The sequence below is a fragment of the Triturus cristatus genome, chromosome 1_1 (genome assembly GCF_964204655.1).
Source record: "Triturus cristatus chromosome 1_1, aTriCri1.1, whole genome shotgun sequence".
Taxonomy (NCBI): domain Eukaryota; kingdom Metazoa; phylum Chordata; class Amphibia; order Caudata; family Salamandridae; genus Triturus; species Triturus cristatus.
Genome location: NC_140579.1, coordinates 414597331 through 414621100, shown reverse-complemented (window position 1 = coordinate 414621100; position 23770 = coordinate 414597331). Strand labels below are relative to the sequence as shown.

The 23770-nt window shown below is 48.7% G+C and overlaps 1 long non-coding RNA gene across 1 annotated transcript in view; it reads right to left on the bottom strand.

Moving 5' to 3' along the window:
- The window catches only part of LOC146870339 (uncharacterized), a 273078-nt gene extending 251034 nt beyond the window's left edge, over window positions 1-22044 (bottom strand). The window contains exon 1 of the long non-coding RNA XR_014959377.1: window positions 21547-22044. This is a non-coding gene — a long non-coding RNA (uncharacterized LOC146870339). The remainder of the gene's footprint in view (window positions 1-21546) is intronic.
- Between the last annotated feature and the right edge of the window lie 1726 nt (window positions 22045-23770).

Below are 23770 nucleotides of genomic sequence, written 5' to 3'. Positions count from 1 at the left end.
ACATCTTCAAATCACCCACATCCAACTTAGGCCCCACCAAATCCCAGCGGTCGGTGTCCGATACAATGGGAGGATCCTCCCCCTTTAAATGGACTTGGCAAAAAATAAACTGTAGAGTTTACGAGTATAAGACCTCTCCATCAGACTCGCTCTGATGCAGGTCTCTCACAGGCCGCACTCAGCTAGGGACGTTTCCTGACAGTCGGGAAAGTATAGTGGAGACAAGCCATTTAGCTTTCCTGAGCACGGCCGATGAAGGTAAAGTGGAAAAACAAGCAAAGGCGTCTGTAGTTTAACTTCACCACACAGTTCGAAAGTCACAGATAAATTACATCACATCTTTAGTATTCCACAACCACATTTAATCAACCCTATAGCTTTACAGCAGCACATCAACAATAACACTACAGCTTTACAACAGCACCGCTAAAAACAATAGTGGTACATCTACAACAACACAACAAACGAATAACTCTTTAACTACAACTCTGCAACCCCATCACAACTACACTGGCACACCCCACTGGTATTTCACAGCTGTCTCTCCCGTCTCCTTGTCATCCTGTCGCACCTTTCACCAGAGGCTATTTGTTTCTCTCCCGTCACTCATTTCATCTCAATCTTTCAGTCTCTCCTTTTGGCACACCCCACCGGTCCTTCAGGGCTGTCTCTCCTGCCTCCTTTTCACCGTTACTCCTTTCATCAGTCTTTCTCGTTCTTATCCGATTACTTATTTCATCTGTCATTCACGCTGTCCTTGTGGCACTCCCCAACAGTACTTCATGGCTGTCTCTCTACTCTCTTGGTCATCCTGCCCCTTTCTTCACCGGATTCTCTGCTTCATGCCGGACTCCTCCTTTCACCTCAGCCTTTCAGTCTCTCCTAATGGCACTCCCCACGGCCTGTCCCTCCCTTCTGTGTCATTCTGTCCCTCCTTTCACTACAGGTTCACTGTTTTTCACCCGGTCCATCTTTTCATCCCAGCCTTTTCACTCTCCATCTCCTCCATTCCATTTCTTCATGGCTATCCCATTGGTACTTCACTGCTGTTCCTCCTTTCACCTTGTCGCACTGTTCCTCCTTTCACCTTGTCACACTGTTCCTCCTTTCACCAGAGGCTCTCTGCTTCTTAGTGGACTCCTACTTTCACCTCAGCCTGTCACTGTCTTCTAATCGCACCTCTTTCAAATACTTCAGGCTATCTCTCCCCTCATTCTGTCCCTCCTTTCACCAGAGGTTCTCCATTTCTCACCCAGTCACCTATTACATCACACTCGTTCAATCTCTCATTGTGGCACTCCCCACCGGCACTTCACAGGCTCTACCATTTTATCCTACCCCTTCCTTCACCACAGTTTTTGCTTCATACCGGATTTCACCTTTCACCTCAGCTTTTCATCTCTCATAACGGCACACCCCACGGGCTGTCTCTCCCCTCTCCATGTCATTCTGTCCCTCCTTTCACCAGAGGCTCTTTGTTTTTCAGCTGGTCCTTTTCATCCTAGCCTTTAAGTCTCTCGCTCATCTCATCCATTTTGTCTCTCTTTATGGCTCTCCCATCAGTACTTCACGGCTGTCTCTCCACTCTCCTTGTCAAACTGTCCCTCCTTTCACCTTGTTTTATCTTCTCAGGGAACCTAGCAGTTCAGACCCTGAGATACACGGGCCTTGTGAGCCGGCGATAGGGCTCTGCGACCCCGCCATATTTGCCTCTCCAAGTGTTTTCACCCCTCGGCTTTCCTTTTACAAAACATAGGCCAGGCGTGTTAGTCCGATTGGCTCTGTTTAAGCAGCGGTGTCCAACTTGGGTCCAGAAGGCTGGGTCCATGCCAGATTGTAAGGATAATCACCTACTGTAAATAGGTTTCATCTCGGTTTGTTGTATTGAAATGAATCTTATGTGGCTATCCTGGAAACCCGGCGCGAGTCCAGCCCTCCTGGTCTTTTTTTCGACACCCCAAGTCAACGGAAACCACTCCCTGCATAGAGCCTACCGTGTCCCATATTAAGTGTGAGTCACACATGCACATCCGCTCATGGTATCCTTGAATTCTGACACTTGTATGTAGTCTTCCATTTTTAAAGATGAAAGGAAAACAGACAGGCGCGCAACACCCATTGGACTCGAAGGGCTTCAGCCCCCCCCCCCCCCCCGTCGTGTGTGGCGGCCCGGGATGAAACAGCTTCCCGGTGCACACACAGCCGCACCCGAGCACTTCACAGGTCTTTAAAAGACCATTTGCATGTTAATGAGGCCTCGCTGGTGTTTCACCCCTTCTACGAGCCCCTGCAGCTCCAGTCTGCCTATTGCTCACCCCTTCTAAGAGCCCCTGCAGCTCCACTCTGCCTATTGCTTAAAGTTTCAGCCCCCCCCGAAATGTTTTCTTAGCCCCCCCCACCGAAATTTGGCTCTAGTTGCGCCTCTGGAAACAGACCATGTCCCCTCCGCACCCACCACAGATCGGTTGTTAATGCTCTTGCTTAATCCTGCGCAGAGGTTATGCAGGGCGGAACTATTCGGTTCCTGCCATTGTTACATAATATGTGATCGGCTGCTCTGTCTACTTTCTGATGTTTGTAAATTCGCAGCTTGTGTGCTGCATGGCTAAATACTTATAAGGTCGCAATGGCGAGACCTATTGGCTATGCCAATGCTTGTTTATGGTTGTTGACGTCACAGAGTTGAGCAAGGAGGTGCCTGTCAGATGTTTTTCTTTTTATAATGACTTTATAACTGCAAAGAATACATATTCCACAGAGCGAGAAAAAAAGACAACACTGATTGCCACAAGCCCAGAATGACGTGTCAAGGTGTATCTATCAGTTATTTGAAATGCAGTGTATCGGTTGCAGCAAAAACAATACAACACGTTCACTGCATGTGGCTTATATTTCAAACCTTCTCTGTGACAAAGGAGAAACCTGGCGGTCTTTTCTGCTTCCGGCAGGAAGCCGCACGCTCCAGTCACTCACAGGTGGGAGGACTTAATGACTGCAGGGGAGGCGCGGAGTCGCCTGTTTTTAGGTCTCGCCTTGCTATCGCAAAGCGAGACTATTGTAAGGGGCTCCCAAAAGTGCTCCAAAAAGCGGATTGCATGGCGAGCACGCGCACAATCCCGCGCATCGTGCCGCCATGCAATCCGTTTGACATCGCACTTCAAAGGGTTTGCTCCCCCGCCTGGAATGCGCTCCCCCGCCAAGCGCGCGCGCCACGCTCCGCCGGCCTTGTCCTACTTGTTGTTGATGACTGTGCTCACATCTTAGAATGAATGCTTACTAAAAGTCCTCCGTGGAAAGGACACAACACCGTTTCTGGTGTTGTTTGGTGAGTTCGGGGGGGGGGGGGGGTCTTGATTGCCAGGTAGCTTTCCAAAGGTATTGTGCAGGTACGTGTGCTAGCCCTACATGAGTTGCACGCCTTTGTTTTCATTCCTTGTGAATGTTTAGTGCGCGTTTTTCATTCGTTCGTGACAATGGGCGGAAGAACAGGCGTATTCTTTGTACTTCGCGTGAGAGGAAATTCCATACTTTGGGAAGGTGCGAGTCGCGTAAAATGACCACATTCTAAGAAAAGAAAATCCCGTCTCCGAAACGCGCATGCAGATGTTGGTGTTTTATTTTTACGTTTGCAGAAATCATTTACTTTCAAAACTACAACCTCCCTTTAATACAGTCAACGTTCTTCCGCAGCTGTATAGGCGAACCTGTTATTTGACAATGTTACTGCTGCCATAGCTCTTTAGAACTGGAAGCAGTGCTTTAACAAGTCCATCATCACACATCGGCCGCCGCCGCCGCCTCGAGTGCACTTGTGAATAGTGATTCCCTCTCACAGCTCAGCAATGGGGGCCCCCCGAAGAGCGCACGCTCACTGAAGACCCGAAGCTCGTGACCGTGAACGGGGCCTGCACCCAGTGTTTAACATGCAAAAGGACTGTCTGCACGCTGCCAGGTGAGCCAATACCTCCCCTGGGCAGAACTGCATGCCAACATTTCACACTCGCCCACCCGTGCGCAGACACCCAGCACTGGTGCACAGCCCACCATGCACCAGGACACTCTAATACGGAGTCGTCATTTTTAAACGGGAGCGGGCTGCCTGTACTACTGCTTCTTTTTGTAGGGCTTTTAGTGCCCTTGAAAACTTCAGGCAGATCTTTGATTCAGGACAGATGGAAGGTTGGCGTGGCACAGGTAGCATGTGTAGAGCGTGGCCATTTAAGGCAACAGAACTGCACCTTCAAAGGAGCGGCAGGGTTTTAAGTGAGATGGGATGAAGGGGGGGGGGGCTTAAACATGTAAACTAAATGATTATGATTTCCACATTGTCACCAGTCTGTATTTTTGTGTCTCTCTGAGCTTTGTTATTGCATCCACAACACCTGACCTACACCTAAAACACACCAGGACTATTGGCTGTGCCTTTGGTTATTAGCTGTTTAAGACAACCATTTGCAATGCAATAGGTCTCGCATTAATAAAAGTTTTAGCTACTGGCATTGCACATTATAATGCAATGCCAAGAGCACAAGCTTTCAGTAATGCGAGACCTATTGCATTGTAAATGCTTGTTTTAGTTGTTGAATGTTGCACAGGCCCTTGGTATAAACGCTGAGGGGTCTACAAGAAGGAATGCCTTTTTATAACTGATCCAGAGCTCAGAAACTGCACCTAAGTGGTGCCAATGAGGACAGCTTTTCTCAAGCAGCCTGAATCATTTATTCAATAAAAGTCCCTTTTGCATTTGAACAGCGGTGACTGTGCAGCAGTCTCTGATAGGCCGGGGCTCCCCTCGGGGATTGGGGGCTGCTTTCTTCCACGTGCCTCGGGCTGGTTTAAGCGTCAACGTGTACTCTAAGGGCGTGCCGCCATGCACGTGAATAGTGTGGAAAACTAACCAGATGTACTCTGCGGTTTCAGCTCACAGAAGCTCTGGGGTTTTTTCATGGACAGATGTAAAAAAAAAATGCCTATATGAACACAAAGGAGTGCCATATTCAATACTTTGTGATTCGTAAAAGTGTCATTATTACCAGTTGTATGCCGGGGGGACCTTCTCAAAATCAAAACGGGCCGAGGAGGGGACCAGGCGGATATACCTCCCCTCACTTGCTGCTGGGGCCCTGACACAGCTTGTTCCTCCCGCCGCCGTTGTTTTCCAGCTTCACGGCCGCAGTGGGGGGGGGACCACAGCTCCCAGTAAGCCCTGCGCCAACATCCTGCACCGCCCACCCACTTCCAGGACCAGCGCGCCCGGAGGCGCTTAAATTGCGGCAGCTCCCTCCGTGTCGCGGACACGCGCGGACGCCGGGCGAAGCCCAGGCAAAGGGCGGGCCGTCTGTGGCCGTCCGGGGCAGTACGAGGCTGGGCCACAGATTTTGGTCCTTGGACTTCTGAAATCGCCTATACAGAACTGGGTAATAGAACATATCACAATTAGGTCTTTTATCCAGGGACTGTTATTGTGCCTCATTTGCCTACCTGTTTGTTTGCTTGTGGTATTGTGTTTTAACATAATTGCATTAAGGGATACTGGTTGTTCCCAATTAAGGCTTTTGTCGGTTTTTTATCCATATATGTGGCTGTATGCACATTTAGAGAGCCAAATATGTCTAAAGTTAACAAGGAGAACGCACGTCCTACTTCAGCTACCCTTGAAAATTATCTTGTTAAAGTAGTTGACAAAATTAATAAAGAGCGCCGACAATCCTTGGGTCGGGGGGAGTACCTCTGCTCCTTTACCTAGTGCTCCCAATTCATCTATTTCCTTGTCCACCTCATCAGGGGATGTTAGTGGTAACTTGGAGTTTCCTGCACTTCCAACTACAGTCACTCATGTAGAACTAGACCCCAACCTGATCACGCCAGAGTCTTCCCATGTACCACCAGTTTCATGCTCTCCGGCTCCGAGAGCACAGAGAGTACTAAGATCAGGGAGGGGTTTAGGTAGGATAACCCTTCCAAAACGGGGGGGGAGGGGAATCATAACAAAAAAATTACTGACCCCCCATCTAAGTGTGTTGTCAGTGACCCAGGTATAGTAATTAACAACTCTTAAGTAAAACTAGACCCCGAGCAGCTAGAGCTCTTGATTAGCATTATAGATGCAAAGTTTGATAAAATTATTAAACCTTTAATGGACAAACTTGATACTTTTTCGGGGGAAATAAAGAGGTTGGGAGGCCTTTTGAATTCACATATTGGGACAAAGGTTAGCCCAGGAGAATCTAAAAAGGTCAATGGCCCTGTAATGGAGACCCTTAAGACACCTAATGGGGGATCATGCCCAGTTACCGTAGTTGTACCGAACCCAATGGTGTGTTTCAGTACTCCAACTAAAATTGTGACAGTGGATAAGCCAGGGAACATCGAAGTGAAGTCTAAACGATATGGTTACTCGAAGCCTAACTTACCCCCGGACTGTGCACCATATGTGGTAGTTTTAACTAACGTTCCACCACTCTCGGACACCGGGACTCGTAGTAACCTAGAAACCCATGAATCCCTGAAGTATAAAACTGTGGCTTGGCTTAACCGAGAGTGCGGTTTCCCAGTAGCTTTGTCTGATCAAAGTCTAACCACTACCAGAGCCAATTGGATAGGGAACTCACACAAAAGTATCAATGGTGATTGTGTAATTGTTAACTTTAAAAATCCCCAACTTGCTACTACTATCCTGTTCAGAGCCACTTCTCGACCCCTGAACGATCAGGGAATTTTACTCAGACCTTTGGGATTTTTTTTATCAACATTTAATTGATCAGCCCCCTAATGGTTTTAGAAGGGGTAGAGGCTGTGCCTCTAGTGTGTCCAGTAGGTTTGAGGTGGTTACATCCAACCGGTACCAATCCCTGAGTGGTTTAGACTCCAATGATTGACTGGATCTTGATGTGGCGCTGCTTGAAGTTGGAACAGTATTCTGTGGAGTAGAGTCAGAAGGAATTACTACAGGGCTCCCAGCTAACGTTAGTGTGCTTCTTGATTGTTGCACGATATCCAGCTTCGTGGGTGATGCTGAGGGGGGTAGTGGGGTTTTGCCTGTAGTAGACAACCACTGTCCGAGTCCAAGCATACTTATCCAGGATAAAGTTATTGAAACACCCATTGGGTCCTTGAGTAGTTTTCTTGCCAGCTGGAATGTTGCGGGGTTAGCATCTAAAGAAGACAGTCTGGGGTGGTCAGAATTTGTCGACCTTTTCGATATCTTTTGTTTCCAGGAAACTTGGTACAAAAATTTCTCCGGTTACAACGGTTTTGTCTCCTATCAGTTACCTGCTACGGCATCTACTTCTGGTAGAGCTAAGGGAGGGCTTCTGGTTTTGATCTCTGTCAAACTACCCATTATTGTTAAAAAACATGTTTTAGTGGGGGCCCATTCCCAGATTTTATGGCTTTCTCGGGGGATGGAAGAAACATTCTTTTAATCAATTTTTATTATAACATCTTTGACAGCACCAGGCACCTGGTGGTAGACGCACTAGGTAGTGCTCTGGTTGATATTATAGCGGGTTCAAATGTTGTGTTTGAATTTATTTTGGCGGGGGATTTTAATATTGCAGTATGTCCCCTCTCCAACCATTGTATGTGTGGGGTCACCAACCGTTTTGGGGATGCGGATCTCCATTTTCCTCATAATAAGTATGGGGAATCCCTGAACAATCTCTTAGCGGCACATGATATGGAAATATTGGTCAATGAGAAGAATGATCTAGGTGAGAGTATTCCCACATTTTCAGGGAGGGGGGCAAATACTGTTATTGATTTTATCATTTTGTCATCGAGCCTTGTCCCATGGAGTTTGGCACCTAAGGTCGTGGATATAATGCTTAGCGACCATAACTGTATTACTGTAGAGGTCACTCTATGGAATGAAAAACCCGTACCTGACTCGGGGGTTATAGCTAATATTGAACCACATAGACCAAATGGTACAAGGTTAAGATGGAAAGGGGATAAAGCGGAAATGACGTCTGATCTAATTATAAATAGCTGCTTACTTGAAATTATTAAGATTCTTGAGCAGGCTGACGTCACTGCCGATCCTATTCAACATTTTATTAGAATTAATTGTATCATTGATCAAATATTTACCAAATCAGCTGAGCGTAAGTCCAATCAGCAAAGGGGATGGTTCAACCATGCTTGCACCCTTGCACTTAAAGATGCATTGACATCCAAACCTAGAGTTAGGAGCCAGGCGTCCCAGCTTAGATTAAATTATAAGATAACAGTTAAGTGAAGGAAGACGGAGTTACAACACGAGGCCTGGGATAAATTGACACAGGCTGCTGAAAGGAAAGACTGTACACTATTTTGGGCCACTGTTAACTGTCCGTTTTTAAAAGATGAGAAGGTACCAGAATTAACATCTACGGTCAATATGGAAACATGGATCTCCCATTTTTCTATAATTTTTGATTCGGATAAAGCCTTGGGTAATCATAATGACTGTTGGCCCATTGTCCCCTTGGACATTAGCATCACCGAGGTCTTAGATAGCATCGGTGCAAGTAAAGGGGGAAAGGCTCAGGTCCCGATGGGGTGCCCATCGATGTTTATAAGTTAGTCCCAGAGGTATGGGGACCCATGTTGGTTAAAGTTTTTAATGCAGCAGTTTGTTTTGGGGTACCCCCAACTTGGGAGGAATCAATTATAATACCAATATTTAAGAAAGGAGATCGGGGGGACGTAAAGAACTATCGTCCCATCTCCCTGCTGGATTTCTCTGTGAAAATAATGAGCCGGGTACTTTTGGTCAGGTTGGAAGAATGGGCAGAAACTAATGGCATCCTGGCAAATTGCCAGTATGGGTTTAGAAAGGGACGCGGGACGATTGAGCAATGTTTAAATCTCGAAATTTTGATCGGGAAATATACCCAGGCTAAGAAGGGTTCTATTTATCTCTGCTTTGCAGATTTGAGTAGTGCTTTTGATATGGTGGACCATGCAATTCTTTGGGCCAAGTTGATTGAAATGGGGGCCCCTGAGGGTATTGTCTTTTTCCTGGCCCGACTCTATGTCAAACTACGTACTAGCGTACGATATGGTTCTAGTGGGGAGTGTACCACCAAATTTTTGATTGGGCGGGGCATAAGACAGGGGTGTGTTCTTGCCCCCCTGCTCTTTACCCTTTTCATTAATGAAGTGAACCCCGTCCTACAGACGGTAGCGGCAGACGCCCCTAGAGTTAATAATATCAGTGTCCTCTATGCGGACGATGCCGTGTTACTGTCCAGGACCCCGATAGGCCTTCAACGCTTAATGGATGAGTTCTCACAGTTTATTAAATCTAGAAAATGATTGATTAATAAAACCAAAACCTATACCATGGAGTGTGGGCCGGGGAAGAGTAAGCCCCACTCTTATTATATAGACGAACATAGGGTCAAACAAGTCGATAATTTTACTTATCTTGGTATCATTTTTTCCAAGAATTGCAGTTGGGCCAGCGAGCATATAAATGTTAAAGCTAAGATGGTGAGGAGCGCTAATGGGGTCTTTACTTTTGCCACTAAATTAGGGGATAAACGGATAAGCGATATGCTTAAGATCTTTCAGTCACGATGCCTCTCCACCGCCCTTTATGGGGCGGGGGTTTGGGGTTTTGCCCCGGCTGGGTGCTTACAGGTGGAGGAGAATGTCTTTTTAAAAAGACTTCTGTGTCTGCCCAAATCTGCTTCTAATGACTTAGTCCATAGAGAACTTGGAATTCCATTTCTGAACGATCTGATCCTCCTGAGGCCACTACTGCTGTGGCGGTCAATTTGGCTGAAAGAAGAGACATCTTTAAACAGAGCCATTATTAATGATTGTCTCACTGTTGATAACCATTTACAGATCCCATGGATTAAATATATTATCAACAGTTTCCAGGAGATCTATGGCCTTGATATTAAAACTGATAGATATGGGGCTTCAGAAATTCCAAAGTCAGAAATGAAGCATATCTTTTTGATGTGTAAAACTGAGAGGCGGGCCTGTAATACTGGCATTCTATCCACCTGTGTGCGTTACAGCAATATGAATGAAAAGGAGGGGTATCAACCTTATTTAACCCAAGTGACCAGAGTTTCTCATCAGTTTGTTTTAACTAGATTAAGAATGGGGATCGTGCATAATCTGGTTGCCTTCCCTTCCGTGAACAAGCAGCCTGTTGGTCCCTGTCCGTGTGATCACTTCTCAGCACAAAGCACTATGCACTTTCTCTTGCTGTGGCAATTATATGGGAATTTCCGTAAAGCTTTTTTAAAACCCATTTTTGTTAAGTTTGGTGTCAGGACAGTACACGACTCTATGAAATTGCTCTTTAATTTGCACCACCCCGACATCTGTTTTTTTACTGCTACTTTCCTACTAAAAGCTATCAATGTCAGGAAAAGTATGAGTTTTTAAATATTTATTTTGCCCTCGCCTGTATTAGGTTTCTTTTTATCAGCTGTCTAATGCGATTGTAATTGTACTGTTATTGTCTTTTATTATATGTGTGCTTTTATGGACATTGTTTTTTTTTGTTCCGTATAAAGCCTTATGAAATGAAAAATGTATGCCGGGTATTTCCATTCCATTCCATTCCTCTATTAAAGACAGAAAGAGGAAGACAATTGAGAGAATGAGATAGAGAAAGTGAGCGGTAACTAGACAGAGATGGGAACAGTAAAATAAAGACACAGAACAAGAGATAGACACACACAGCAAGACAGAGTAAAATTAGAGAGTGAGGGATAGAGAGTGAGGGCCATTTGGATAGAGAAATAGAGAGATACAAACAGAGAGGACGAGAGTAAAACAATTAGTGGGGGTGAGAGAGATTGAAATAGTGAGGCAGTGAGAACATGTGCGATAGAAACAGAGAGAGGGATTGAAGACGAGAACGACAAAAAAAAGAGCGAGAGAGACATTATTGTGTTTTTTTGTCTTTTCTGTGGAAAACCCTGCTGTTTTCACTAATTACTGTCACATGTATTGTGTCAGTTGAACAAGGCAAACGCTGCTAGAGAACAAGGCAATGTCCTCAGATGCAAACTGCCTCAAAATGTCTACAAATCAAATCATATTTACATAAAGCTTACTTTTCATCTACAAAACGTGTATATCTCGCCGTAGCACTGACTACAAACTCGCGTTGTTTTAATGACTTCTTTGTATATTTACCCTAGGCGTCAAAGGGATGAATACTCTGTTGTATCCTTTCACCTCAACTCGGTTTATTTTGGCCACCGGGCGAATAATTCCTCCGCCCCAAATCCCCTCTTTCGCCTGCCTTGGTTACAACCTTTCTCAGCGAGAGACGGTGGGAAGCGTGGCTCATTATTACTGATTGAAGTGTCTCAAATAATCCAAAATTAGCATCCCCCCCCCAACAGAACGTCTAGTAAAAGCCTAGCGTCCTTCGATATTGAAACCATAGCATTGGTGGCCCTGGGCACAGCGCCTCAATAACGGGCATCTCTGCGCTTCAAAAATGAGATCTCCTGCCAGTCACATTAATGGTGCAGATTCTGTTTTCCTCAGAGGAAGGGTCTATAAAGGTGACTCAGCTCTGTGTGGCACAAATGGCCCATAAGGGTGTTGCGGGAGTATGCCACAAGCATGTACGAGATGACTAGCACTCCCCATGTCTAACAAGTCCACGGAAACATATTCCTGTTGAGTACTTTTCCACTGTCCTGAGGGGCAGTCCGCCTATGGGACCCAACCGGTGGACTGCACTTTTTGCACAAATATTTGGTCTTAAAATTGCCACTCAACCCTCATTTCTGGCCCATGTCAACTGGATGCCATTCAAGAAGGATCAACAGAGATGGGCATATGGTGTATTTACCACATCACTGCTGCTGAAGGTTTATGGTTTGTTTCCTCTCCGGATACCATCATTTTTGATGGATTCACTGATCCTGAGTGCGCTAATGGCCTCAATGCCAGGTATTCTTTAAAGATTCTAGTTGCATGTGCCCAGAGAATGTCTTGTTTGATCATGGATTGCAGACATGTTTACCTGACAGCTTCACAGAGCACATAACCCACTGACAGAGAAAGCGCTGTGTGAAACGTACTCAAGGCTGCTGCCTGGAAAACAAACATGAAAGGGGGGGCTCTTGGCCCCCCCGCCTGCATGGCAGTGCGGCGACCTCCCCCGGACTTCTCGGTGGTGGGGGCGTGTCCACTGGGGCGCGCCCTACCACCGATTGGCTGCTTGCGTGACCCGGATGTCGTTAATCGACATCCGGGTCGGAGGGGAGGGGGGGCGGGCCACTGGGGTGGGATAAAGAGGTGGGGAGCGCCCAGGTGACCCCCTTGTTGCCTGGACGCTCCCCCACACAACGGACGTGCCCCGGCGTTCAACCTTTCTTCTTTTTTCAGGAGGCGTGTGGACCGCGGACGTTTTGCCTGCTAGGAGAAGCGGGAGACCGGGTCGGCAATTTTGATTTTCGCGCCTCCACTGCGTTCGACGCTCCGCTCAAGGCAGAATACGGACGGCCTGACGCATCCAGCCTGCTTGACTCTCGGCGGGGACGTGGGCAGTAATCGACGCTCCGCTCAAGGGTCCTGGTTGAGCGAGGTTTGGCGCGCAAGCTCGGCGGCCAGGGGCGAGGCGGACGCACGCTTTGGTTTTGTGCCATCGATCTCAGAGGTGAGGTGTGGGGGGCCTTGGGCGGTGTCGTGCGGCCATCCCAGGCGGCGGGTTTATTTGGAGAGCTAAGGAACGTGGCACAGCACTCAGTGCTGCAGATTTAGGAGCTGGAGTTCCGTGTTCGAGCCCCAGCCTCATTTTCAACATCATTGGGGAACTATTTTGCATTTATAAAGGAAAACACACCAGTTGCTCAGCCGGCAGCGCTATCGGCCGCCACTCATAGTTTAACAAGTGTATTGAGCTCCATTCAATCTGTTTTTTAGCGTTTGGTAAGACGGGAGCAGGTGTGGTTTGCTGGCGAACCGAGAGAAGATTGTTTCTAATTTTAGGCAATTTGATACTGCATTTCTGATGGGGATCATGGTATTAACACAATATATAAATTGAATTTCCTTGGCTAAGCCGTGTGTTGAACGCTCTTTTACGTTTTGAGAGAGCCAAGGGAGGTGAAACAGCCAAGGGCAGTAGGGGGAGGGGGGCATAAAAGAGGGTACGAGCTTGTACAGAGGTTGTTTCACCTCATACAGTCTGCTGTCGCCAATTATTTGATTTCACACTCCCAGGAATTAATACATTTTCTATTTTAGGCATGTTAGAACTGCATTCCTGCAATTTCACGTGGTAAACTCGGAGTGGTGGACAGCGGTTGTGGTCGCAGGTCGAATTCCGGCTGGGAGTGCGCAGAATTGGAACGGTAAGAGGAGAGCGGGGGGCTCGCATTACATTGCTTCTGGTAGCCGCCGGGTGGGTCTATGTTAGAGTTTACTCACCCCTGACAAACCGGATAAGCCGGGGCGTTGCGGTTACGGTTGCATGGTGCTTACAGCCCCCTGTATATCCTCCATCTGGTGAAGGTAATAAGCGTACTTACGCCTGTATTAGGGTATTAGTGTAGGGCGGTGCACCCAAGTCATGCCGGGGTCAATGGGTGGTGAAGGGGGGTCCAGGATGGAGGCTATGATGCAGGCCATGATGCAGGAGATGAACAGCATTAATAGGAGATTGAGTAAGGTGGATGAATTGGAGGCCCGCTTGAATGAAAGGTTTACTGGCCCCCCCAGTCTCTTCAGGCAGGCCCGCGCGGCAGCGGAAGGCACCCTTGTCAAGAGGGGATTTTGTTAGCCCGCCCAAGACGTCTAAGGCTAAGAAGCGAAGGCGCAGTGCCCCAGCCCCAGTGGTACCGGTTTCGATCCCACCCGCGGTTTCGGTACCCCTTGTACCTGATTCGGTACCCCTTGTACCGGTCCCGGAACCCGTTACATCGGCTCCTGCCATGCCGCTGGCGCTACCTCCTGTGGGGCCTACTTCCCCGCCCGTGCTACCGATCCCAGTGCCGGGTCTGCCGCCACCGGTCTCTCCGTTGCCTACCATGCCAGTGCCACCGGCCATGCCCCCCGGGGCGCCCGTAGTCCCAGCAGATAGCCCGGACTCGGTCCCGCCTGAATTGGTATCTCAGATAGCGGCTTTATTGCCTTGGCTAAAAAAGGGGGGTGTGTTACCAGCGTCGTCAGATCATGCAGCAGAAGCAGCACAGTTGGTAGAAAAGATTAAATCAGCAGCGGCAGCGGATAGAGCTGCGGTTCCCCCCTCTTCTTCACTTGCAGGTTCCAGCCCCGCCCAACCGAAGGCAGATGGTGGTCAACCGGCCGCGGCGCAGGAGAATGGTAAGGAGGTGGCACTGCCTCTCTTGGGTGATGGGTCATTGCCCTCTAGGAGTGAGAATTTGGCACAACATGTGTCCCAGGCAACGAAGGAATTGATTTGGGCGGGGAAATATGTTTACATTTTTTCATTGCTACTGGATCACAGGGAGATGGAACAGGCAAAGACACTAAAGGAGTGGATGCATCCAAGTGAGTGGAGGGCACAGTGTGCTAGATTTAGGGTAGAGGAATCTTTGCTCAATTGGGTTAGGGCTTTCGCAGTGTTCACGACCATCATGGCCGAACGGCCTCCTAATGTGCAGGCGCCATTGGCTTGCTACCAGAGTAGGATTGTGGGGTGGAGCGAGCAGTACCCGGGGGATGCCTGGAAGGAGTATGATGTCAATTTCAGGAAAGCGAAGGAATTTGACACATCATTGGCATGGGACAAGGTGGACTCTGTGTCATGGCATAGGCAGTTCTCAGGGAGCTCTGCCCCACTACAGTCCACCACTGCGGTCTGGGGGTACTCCACCAGACCTCAACACCCCTTTCGGGCGGCTCAGGGGAGTGAGGTCCCGGGTAGGGGTAGAGGTAGGGGGAGGTGGGTTTGAGAGGAAAGGGGTGTGTTGGGACTTTAATAAGCGCACCTGCACGAGGGCCCCTGGCACCTGTAAATTCAGACATGCATGTTCGATCTGCGGTCATCCCTCCCACCCCGAGTCATCTTGCAGGTCCAAGCAGGGCAACCACAGTCAGAGGGGGAGGGGGAAGCCAGTTTAGTGCAGATATTCGGGATATCCCAACCCCTATAGATGTTTTGGCAATGATCCCTTGGTTGAATAGGTACCCGAATCACACAGCGGCCACTCTACTGCAGGAAGGTTTTTCTCAAGGTTTTAGGATCCCGGCAGGGGGCTACACAGGTAGCGCACATTGCAGGAACCAACTGTCGGTGCAACATAACCCCGCAGTGGTGGCTGCTAAGATTAGCAAGGAACTGTCCCTGGGTAGGATAGCTGGCCCTTTCCAGGAGGTGCCTGTCCCCGATTTTGTGTGTTCTCCACTAGGGGTAGTACCCAAAAAAGAGAAAGGGGAGTTCAGATTGATCCACAACCTGTCGGCACCGAGAGGTGTGTCACTGAATGATGCGATTGATGAGGGGATTTGTAGTGTCAAGTATGCCTCATTTGACCAGGCAGTTGATTTATTGCGGGCACTGGGGCCAGGGGCATTGATGGCAAAATCTGACATAGAATCTGCCTTCCGCCTCCTCCCAGTCCATCCTCTGGACCATCATCTTTTAGGTTTCACTTTCGATGGCAAGTTCTATATGGATAAATGTATGCCCATGGGCTGTTCTATCTCATGTGCTTACTTTGAGGCGTTTAGCTCATTTTTGGAATGGGTCATGAGGGAGGTGACGGGGCACCGGCAGGTTATGCATTATCTGGACGATTTCCTTTTCTTAGGTGCGGCGGGATCTCAGGAGTGTGCTTGGGCGTTGCAGGAATTTTGCGTGCTCATGCGGGCTTTTGGGGTCCCGCTAGCGCCGGGGAAGACGGTGGGCCCGTCCACCTGTTTGGAATTCCTTGGTATCGAAATTGATTCCGTGGAGGGATGCTTCAGGTTACCCAGGGCTAAGGTATCTAGCTTTAGAGCAGCCCTACGGCAATGCCTACGCAAAGACAAGGTTACATTGCAACAGCTACAGGAGGTGGTGGGGCAATTGAATTTTGCGCTTCGGGTCATCCCAATGGCACGCCCTTTTTCACGCTCTATTGCCCAAGCTATGAAAGGACTACGGGAGAAACACCATCACACGAGGTTGTCATCTGAGGTTCGCCAGGATATGCTTATTTGGATGGCATTTCTGGAGGATTTTAATGGCAGAGTAGTGTGGCCGGGTCCTCCCTCCACATCGGCGGAATTGGGCTTATGGACGGACGCTGCTGGGAGTACCGGCTTTGGCGCCATTTTGGGTACCAGGTGGGTCGCCCAGCGGTGGCCAGCGGAATGGAGGACACAGGGACTGATTACCAATATTGGCTTTCTGGAGCTTTTTCCGATATGGGTAGCATTGATGGTCTGGCCGGAACACTTATGCAACCAATCCGTGGTGTTCTGGTCGGATAACATGACGGTTGTGGAATGCATAAACCAGCAGGGGGCACGCTGTCCAGTCATACTCCGTTTACTGAAGGAGATTGTGTTGCAATGCTTAAAATGGAATGTGGTTTTCAGAGCCAAGCATGTCCCTGGCGTCCTCAATAATGCAGCGGACTCCCTTTCTCGCTTTAAAATGCAGGCTTTCAGGGAACATCTTCCAGCGGCAGATCCCCAGCCGGCGCAATTCCCGGCAGTACTTTGGCAGATTGGTGCCCCAGATTACAGGACCTCGTGGTTGCTAGCTTAGCCCCCAGGACCAAGACAGCTTACGAAGGGGCGTTTTTGTCTTACCGGGCTTTTTTGGGGCAGGAATGGGAGGCTAGGTGGGCCCAGGAGGACAGCTTTGCAGCTTACCTAGAATCAATGCACAGGGAAGGGCGCTCAGTGGCGACTGCGAACAGACATAGGGCGGCGGTCTCCTTCTTTGCGCAGGGTAAGGGTATGCGAGATCCCACTAACACCTTTCTGGTGCGCAAGGCCTTGAGGGGTTGGCGCCGTTTACAGGGTTACCGGGGCGATAGGAGAAGGCCCATTGGATTGGCACGGCTGACGGCCTTATTAGGGGCGCTGCACAGTGTTTGTAGCTCCCAGTGGGAGGTTATCTTGTTCAAGGCGGCATTTTCCCTGGCCTTCTATGGGGCTTTGAGGGTTGGGGAGTTAGTTGCTGGGTCAAAAGCTGATAGAGTTGGCGGTCTACGGTGGGCCGGTGTGGAGATCAGGGGGGACGTTATGAGAATAACAATTCAGAGATCGAAAACTGATCAGGACTCTCGGGGTCACACCATAGTGCTCCACCGGGCGCGGGCCAACCCCTGCTGCCCGGTTTCTCACGTGGAGGCTTTCTGCAGGCAGCGGGAGTGCACGGCGGGGGACACACTGCTGTGTCACGCCGATGGTACACCATTGACTAGGTACCAGTTTAGGCGAGTCTTGGAGCTAACGGTCAGTCTGGCAGGGTTCGATCCAAGGGAATTCGGCACCCACTCATTTAGGATTGGGGCAGCAACTGAGGCAGTAGCGAGGGGTCTCTCAGTGGAGAATGTGAAGACATTGGGGAGATGGTCGTCTGAACGTTACAAGAGTTATGTACGTATTGACATGTTGTGACAGAATGGTGCTCACGCCGGGTATGTTTCTGGTTTTTTGCAGTTTCTCAAACCTGTCACGCAGGGGAGGAACTCGTCACCGGGCGCCAACGACCGACATCGGCACAGCACGGAGGACACAAGAAATTGGTGACTTGGATTGTGGGCCACTCTTATGTTAGGCGTGCGGAACATGTTTTTCTTTCAGGAGACCGTAGGGCGCGTGCAGTGCAAAAGGGGTTTGTTATATCATTTTTCGGGAGGGGGGGTTTATGCCTCAGCCAGTTTCGGGATTTTTCCAGGGACTCTTAGCTCAGCAGCGGCCTCCCCCGTCAGTGGTGATACTTCACCTGGGGGAGAATGATTTGGCAAAATTGGGGAGGCGCGTGCTTATTGAGGAGATCATTTCCACTGCGGGGTGGGTGGCCAGGGCTTGCCCGGGTTCCACAGTAGTTTGGTCTCAACTTATCCCTCGGTGGCAGTGGCGAGGGGGGGGTCTTGGTCAGGGCGTTGAACCACTCGGTACGGAGGGTCAACACACAGTTGGACAAATTATTTCGGACCCCCCAGTTGCAGACGATTCCACATGGGTGTATCTGGGGCGAGCAATTTTAATTGAGGGACGGGGTGCACTTGACGGAGGCAGCGAACGTCTTGTGGTCTAATAATGGCTGGGCTTGGTTGGAGGGATTTGCGAAATAAGCGCGCTCGTGGTTTAGGTCTAGGTAAAGGGGGAGGCCAGATCGTCGGTTAACAATGCTGGCCTGTGGCGGTAAGGTCATGACCGGTGAGCAACTATTTGAAGGTCTGAGGGGGCGGGCATCATCCTACGGAGGTGCCCGCCCAGGGGGAGGGGCCATTGGCCCCTCCTAGAACTTCAGGGGCAAGGTAACTGGTGCTTCAAAGGGGCGCGGGTTGGGGAGTCATGCTTTCCTTAGGCTGGTAGCCACCCCGCGCGCGCATACTCATGACGTCACCGGATGGCGCAGAGTAAGGGCCCTCCTTTAGTGGGTAAATGAAGTTCACGGCGTGGACCGGGTAATTACCGGGCCCGGCTGCGCATGCTCACACCTGTAGGGGAGGCGCAGCTAGTAGGACCTGACACCGGTTAGCGACCTTGCCATATGGCCCAGAAATGTTAGTATACAAAAATGCAGAGGAGGATGTTAGACTCGGTTAGGAAACAATCTGTATTAGAGTCTTTGTTAAGGATAGTCACTCACACCTGTTGACAATGATGTATCTAATGTCCTGCTGATTTTTGTATAACTGTTTATCATGCAAATTTAAAAATGTATTGTTTTTGTACTTAATAAATACGGCCGGGGGGTCTCGCGACCTCCCGCCTTCCAAAGATACCACGTCTATGTGCTGTGTCCGGGGGTGGTGTGGTCACAGGGGGAGGGCGGTAGCCAGTCACTGACCATGCGCACAGAGAGAAGTACTGCAGTTCGAGGCTGACGTCGTGCTAAGTAAACTGACACTGTGCTGTCTAAGCAAATCTGTTTGTACCATTGGGGAAATGCAGATGCTTCAGCAATCTGTGTGGTGCTTGACCCGAGAGGGTAAATGCGGCCTAGTTTGTATGTGGTGCCGGAAGACCTATGTTCTAGTCTTAGCTTCCCCAGTTTACTTCAATACTGTGATCTTGGGCAAGACAATTAATCGTTCGTAATGCAGCTCATGTACAATATGATTTATCTCAATGTAATACTATATTAAAGCTGGATTTGTCTGCATAGGTACCGTACCCTCCTTCAAAACATCCCATAGGAGCGGAGTTAGACAGTGGGTGCATCGTAGCAATAAAAAAATGTTTTAAGATAGTAACAGGCCATTTTATAGTTGGAAACGAAAAGTATCCCCTGCAAAATAATAAATAAAACATAGTTTGCTGTTCCAAAGCAAGGCTTGTTCTTTATCAGGTGCAAGCAACCCCAACGCTGGCCTGCACCTATTACTACCAATATTAAAATGTATGCTTAAAATGTAATCCGCCGAACAATGAAAAATAAACACAGTGTGGGTCAGGGTACGCTGATGACATAACCCGTTCCAGAAAGCAGCTTCTCTGTCACGCAGCGTCATCCACAATGTAAAATAAAGTCAAACTGGCTGTTCATGGTCTTTCCCTGTCCGAACGGCAGCGAGGCATGACGATAAGTGTGGGCGACATCAAAATGTCAATTGAAATAACATATTCCCTAAATAAGTGATGCATTTGGTTATCCATTAAATAATTAGTTCATTCGTTCACTCACAGGGTCATCGCACAGCATGTGAAGGTACTACAGCAAGGGAGACATAATTCAATCCCTCATCCCGTAGCAACCCCACCACACACCAGACACTGTGTTTTGTTGTGTGAAGATTGCCCCCTGCAGCAGGGGCATCTATGACAATGAATGCCCCCTTGCAGAATTTACAGAAGGCCAAACGCAGGGCATTATCCGGAGATGACGCTAAAAGTGCTTAATGCGCCGCAGTTTTGGGGTGTCTTGTTCTGTTTACGTGGGGCAGCTGCAGTACTACTAGCTGGGGTTATCACCTAGCTCCATATCGTCAGAGCCACATGTTTTAAGGCCTGGGTTTTAATCTGGCAACCCAGTGCATTCTGGGAGCCAGTGTTTCGGCGCTGTAGTATAGCTGCTTTGAATTAACGCACCTGATGGCAATCATCTGAAACTGAACAGGGACACTCAGGCAGACGTGGATTCCTGGCCACACGGAGAGAGGATGCGACCCCGGTGCTCGCTGCTATAGAGCCCCGCAGAAAGCCAGTGCGAAATTAACTGGGCAATAAACACAGAGCCGCTCGTTAAAGTTTTATGGTGAGTGTCCCGCTCTGACGCTCCAAGAAGAAGTAAGGAAGCACCATGAGATCTGCACCACGTGCAAAGCTCCCAGCGCGTGATGTCTGCCGGGTGGAGGAGTGCAGCACGTGCTCGATGTGCATGTGGCACAAAGGGGGAACCCACCGCGTGTGCAGCTACCCACCCGTGCCAGTTAGTAGACGTGCTCCTGCTTGAGCCACTGTATTTACACACGGCGCGCTTCTCCACATGCAGTGATGGGGCAGGAGAGCGCCTCTCCTTCCCAGTCTATAAACTCCCGTGGCTAGATTTATGACCGACCCCGTGCAACAACGTACAGGAAAAGCAATGATAGTGTCCCCCCAGCATGGATAAAAGCAGACACTTTGTTACTCATGGGTTATGCTCATCTATAAAACATTTATTTATTCCCCACCTTTCACCGAAACATTCCAAGCCATCAATGGCATAGACCCAACTATTATCAGAGGCCCCAGCTCACAAATATTTGGCCTGGAGAAAATTCAGCTTTGCCTCAGAGCGCCATAACTCCCTTTCCACCTTCTCAGCACTTGCTTCTCTTTCTGTAACGCTCGGCAGTTTTGTGGAGCTGCGAAACGAGTTAAGAGGAGCATACCTTATGAAACCCAGAAAGTTGCTTTGTTGTGGTAGTTCTGACTGGTTTCGAACATGTGACGAGCAGAATAACTACCCAGAGCGCTTTACCCACTCAACTGTTCAATCTTTGTCCACTGGACCCACTGTGCTGCTGTCAAAATGGAATCCACCAAGACTTGCTGAATGGCATGCTCGTGGGCGCACCGGTATTGCACACACCAGGCGCGCGACACCCATTGGACTCACAGGGCTTCAGCCTACCCCCCCGTCGCATGTGGCAGCCCGGGATGAGACAGCCTCGCGGCGCACAGACAGCCGCACCCGAGCACTTCACAGGTCTTTAAAATACCATTTGCATGTTAATGAGGCCTCGCTGCTGTTTCACCCCTTCTAAGAGCCCCTGCAGCTCCACTCTGCCTATTGCTTAAAGTTCAGCCCCCCCCCCGAAGTTTTTGCTTAACCCCCCCGAAATTTGGCTCTAGTTGCGCCCCTGCCACACACGCACCTGTTATGACTGTGCACCTGCAAATCTTAGTGAAAATGGCAAAAGGCAGGCTGTTAAGAAGGTAGCTTAATTGTCTTACCTGGTGTCTTCCCTTCATAGCTGGGTCCACCAAGAAAGATTCTTATACCAACATAGCAAAATAAATCGCTCGTCGCTTCCCAAAAGCCACAATCCTTCAGAGAAAGTGATGTGCACAGCTATGAATATACCGGTTCTAGCCACAAGCTATCCGCCATCAGAACTGTCAAAATGGCCCAGTTTGACCCAACTTCAATTTTTTTCACAACGGCGTGTGCAGCCGAGTCTGTGATTCAAGCCAGTGTAGTGAAAAGTGCTCCAACTTGTGCTTCCTCCCGCGGAGCCTGGGGCTCGGTGCCTGCCTCTGCCCTGCACTCTCCCCTCCAGGTCATGTGTGCTGTGGGTAGACGGGAGCCCGGGAGAGCCTGGTTCAGGGAAGCCCGGTCCTCCTGCAGAGATGCAGACTGGGGGAGTTGAGTGGAATGAGCAGGCTGCTTTACTTCGAAGGCTGGGCTCGGCAGCCTCCTCTGGGAGCCCGCACACGGCAGCGCAGTCAACAGCCCTGAGACAGAGGCGCAGCGACCTCTAGTGTCCAGACGCGCGCACACTTCCAAGTGTACGAATGAAAGCACAGCCTGTCACCAGGAGCAATGCGTGCGATCGTCTCAGGTACTATATATGTGTCTTTTCAAAGTCTCTCTGTTTAACAACTAAAACTATTTCTTCGAATTGAGTGCACACTACTATTACCGGCTGAATTGTGTCCTACCTCTTTTTTAAACTCTCTCTCTTTTTATCATAATATAATATCACGATATGTGTCTGCTATCTCAAAAAACTAATTAGATAAAAATTAAGCATATTACCTACATTTATTGTATGCAATAAGAAGTAATCGCTCCGTATGTGTCTCTACTTCTATCTCACTCCTTCACTCTTACACGCTGACGTCGATTATTGCACGTCCACCAGATCTTTCATTATCCTTCTATCTCTCACTCTCTCCATTATTGTCTCTTGTCGTTCTCTCTCACTTCTTCTTCTTTTTCCCTCACCACACCTTCCTTTCCTTTAGTGCTCTCCGTTTCATAGGCAACTTTCTCTCGCTGTCCCTATATTGAAGTCGATCCTCTCTCACACACACCGTTTCTCTTTCTCTTCTCTCTCCCTTTCTCTCATGCCACCCCTTTCCTTCTATTGATGTCGTCCTCTCTTTCACCCCAGTGCTCCCTGGGTTTCCCACCTCACACTTCCTCTGCTCAGCTGTTTTTTTACCCGTTCCCACTCTTTGTCCTCCCTCTCATTTTCATCCTCATCGTTTCTTCCCTTATCTCCTCTGTCTTGTCAAGCATTCTTTTCTTTCTTCCTCCTTTCTTCATGTCAGCTCTCATACTTTTAACTTTCCACGTCACTTTCAGTTTAAAATTTGTTGTACATCTCACTGCCACTCTTTTTTTCTTGCTCTTTCTTTCTCGCACTCGCTCTCCTTCTCAGACAACGAGTTCTGGGTAGCAGAGGGTTATATACTGTTCCTTTACACTTTAACCTGAAGCTCCTAGCTCGATCATCTTGAATTGGAAAGGATACATGCTTCAGGCTATCCACATGTACCATGATGCAGTGGGAAGGACGCTGGCCCCACTGCTGGCGCTCCTCGGTATCTTTTGTGATGCTTTATTTCACCACATAAGCCATATGCCCTTCTCTATTATCTGTATGATGGTTCCCAGCTGAGGAAGACGGTGAAACTGCCTTCTAACTCGGACACAGAGTTCCTTTTTGATCAAGTTCAATTTGGAATGGAATACAAGGAGCCCCTTCTCTGCATCCACAATATAACCCAAGAAGTTTCTTTCAAGATGGGACTTGATCCGATTCTTCCCAATTTAGAATGAAGTCAGAGGACCGAATCAGATCTGTGGAACTCTGCACATGGTTAACAAATATTTATTTCTTTTGACCCAAGGATATCGTGTCTTCTAAATATATGAACATCCTGGTGAAACACAAAGGAGTTGCAAACAGACCGAAAGGAAGGGAGGCAAACCAAAGCGCTTGACTTTGTCAAAGTAACTATGGGTACTTCCTGTAAGGTCGAAGGATTGGAACTGTGAGGTTGGCATCTTTCAGGCCCAACTACATCATCCAATCAATGTACTGCAAGAAGAATATCCCTGAGGTGAACTATTGTCTCCATCTTTAAGTGATGACACAACACAAAATGACTAAAATACTTCAGATTTATTGCATGGCGATGCTTCATGTTTTTTTTTTCTGACAAGAAA